This window comes from Sycon ciliatum, chromosome 13, assembly GCF_964019385.1.
Source record: "Sycon ciliatum chromosome 13, ocSycCili1.1, whole genome shotgun sequence".
Classification (NCBI taxonomy): Eukaryota; Metazoa; Porifera; class Calcarea; order Leucosolenida; family Sycettidae; genus Sycon; species Sycon ciliatum.
In genome coordinates this window covers 24,423,387-24,425,996 of record NC_088655.1, presented here as the reverse complement: position 1 = coordinate 24,425,996, position 2,610 = coordinate 24,423,387, and the positions used below count along the sequence as shown (strand labels likewise).

The 2,610-nt window shown below is 49.9% G+C and overlaps 1 protein-coding gene across 3 annotated transcripts in view; it reads left to right on the top strand.

Annotated features, from left to right (window-relative positions):
- The window catches only part of LOC135829415 (uncharacterized), a 9,292-nt gene extending 7,606 nt beyond the window's left edge, over positions 1-1,686 (top strand). For all 3 annotated transcript variants that reach the window (XM_065341826.1, XM_065341824.1, XM_065341825.1), the window contains one exon: positions 1,533-1,686. The gene's annotated coding sequence lies outside the window, so the exon portion shown is untranslated. The remainder of the gene's footprint in view (positions 1-1,532) is intronic.
- Positions 1,687-2,610: the final 924 nt, after the last annotated feature.

Here is a 2,610-nt window from a genome sequence, read left to right as displayed (position 1 = left end):
TAAAATACCAGTATTTTACGACTCCCTGGTCTGAGCAGAGGTGGTGGTACTACATGCACTACGCGCCTGTCTGACATGGTACTTACTGGCCCACACACATGTGTATGGTACTGTGGCGTGCTGCAGTGATGGATGGTGTGTGTAGCTAGTACAGGTAGCGAGAGTACAGTCAACTTCGCTTATAACGACACTCGGCGGGGCATCAGAAAAGTGTCCTTATTCACAAAGTGTCGTTACACCCGAAGTCTCATTATATGTTTTACAGTTGGATGGGGCTTTGCTCTGGGCACGGTAATTCTGTCGTTATTCGCGAATTGTTGTTATATCCGCAGTCGCTATTAGCCAAGTTGACTGTACCTGAAAACCAGAATGTTCAGCTTCTGACGTTCTTCTGCATGGGTGTCTGTCGCGACGAAATTCCACGATACATCATCTTTGGTGCAGATCTGAGGCGGGACGTGGTGTGGTGCGTACAACTGAGCTGCAGTTGTGCAGAAAGAGACCCGCTTGAATCCTGCTCGTACGCACTACATCACTTGTGCAGAAAGAGACCTGCTTGGATCCTGCCTGTGCGCACTACATCACTAAAATGATGCCATCCTGGAATTCCGCCGTGACAGCAACCCATCAGAGCTGCGCACTCTGGGTTTCATGTACTCTTGTATGCAGGTGCGTAGCTCGCATGGAGCACGGGGGGGGGGGGCATGTGCACCCCCCTAAAAATGTCGACCTAGGTTCAGCATGCACATAATGACCATGAATGACATGCACCAGCCATCATACACATAATTATGTGGCCGTGCACCACCCCCCCCCCCCCCCCCATCCCCAAAGGGAGGGGACCAGCTACGCCCCTGGTATGTTCGTGCGGATCCTCCGTCCACAACGCCCTTGTGCACCTGGCCTTGGATGCGTGGCACCGATTATTCGCATTGGTCACGATTGTGGAGTGTATCGCAGTGACAGGCCAAACTGGAAATCTCTCTCCCACTCACTCTCTCTCTCTTTCTCTCTCTCTCTCTCTCTCTCTCTCTCTCTCTGTCTTCTCTCTCTCTCTCTCTCTCTCTCTCTCTCTCTCTCTCTCTCTCTCTCTCTCTCTCTCTCTCTCTCTCTGTCTCTCTGTCTCTCTGTCTCTCTGTCTCTCTGTCTCTCTGTCTCTCTGTCTCTCTGTCTCTCTGTCTCTCTGTCTCTCTGTCTCTCTGTCTCTCTCTCTCTCTCTCTCTCTCTCTCTCTCTCTCTCTCTCCTCTCTCTCTCTCTCTGTCTCTCTCTCTGTCTCTCTTTCTCTCTCTCTGTCTGTCTCTCTCTCTCTCTCTCTCTCTCTCTCTCTCTCTCTCTCTCTTCTCTCTCTCTCTCTCTCTCTCTCTCTCTCTCTCTCTCTCCCTCACACACTCTCTCTCCCTCTGCCCCCCCCCCCCCGTCTCTCTCTCATTTAATTAGTGAACTGATTGGAAACAGAACGCATTATCATAATTCCGGCCACTGTCATTTCAATTATTTGACAAAGCGTTTCTTTGTGCACTGTTCCTTGCAGTTCGCCCTATTCCCTGGGCAGAGAAGACACGGAACTGGGAATGCTCGAAAGGACAAGAGACGCCACTGCGATGAAGCGATTCCGAAGACCAGGTGGGAAGGTGACCGGGAGCTGAAAGACGGACGCGCACATGGGCACGAGAATGACGGCCGACTGCAGTCACATGGGCACGAGAATGGCGGCCGACTGCAGTGCAAGCCGACAAGCTGTTAGTGTTTTTGTCAGCACAGGACATTGGCGGTTACGCCTCACTAGTCGCTTTGCGGGGGAAAGATGAGTTCGGATACTATTCTTAAGTGTCGGGGGAGTTAAAGAAAGGTGCTTGCAAAGTGCAGCACGGTGGTATGTGTGTAGTCGGCTCTGCGGTTGGTACATGGCCCTGCCCCAAAAAATGGGGTATTATTGATAACCACTACAGTACCTACTACGCACAGGGGTTGTGTCGGCGAAAGCCCGTCAACTTTCCGAAACCCAAGCGGCTTGGAATCGCCGTTGGCAACCGACACTGTCATGGCTGACGCACACACTCGGTGCGTGTGCTGCAAGCGTACCAGTGCCATCGTACTTGTCCCCGCGGCCCAACGCAAGCAAGCATCTCCCTGAACCCGGCGGCAAACGCTGGTTTCACCGCTCCTGCTTTCAATAGTATAATACCCTTTCTGACTAGTTTCCTTTGAGACAAGAATGCGATAATACTCAGAAAAAGGACACACGAGTCTGAAGTGTGTCCTCTTTTCTGACTACGTGTACATTATAATCATTATTATTATTATTATGAAATGACGCAAAGGCAATATGCCTATCGAGGAGTTCATATAACAATATTGTAATCCTACCTCTTCCAACGTTGACTACTGTCGCAATCTTTTGCGAGGCATAATTTAAAAGCTAGAGAAGAAAATTCTTCGATTATTTCGTTCTCCAAAGAATCCATCGCTAGATTTAAACGTTATTAAATGTTAGGATGCGTAATGTACGAAGTAAACGGAATGGACAATCTGATATCTTTCTTCCATATCCATTGCCTCCTCTTTTTTTCTATCGACCCCGCTGCTCTGTGCCCCTTCCCTCGCTTTCT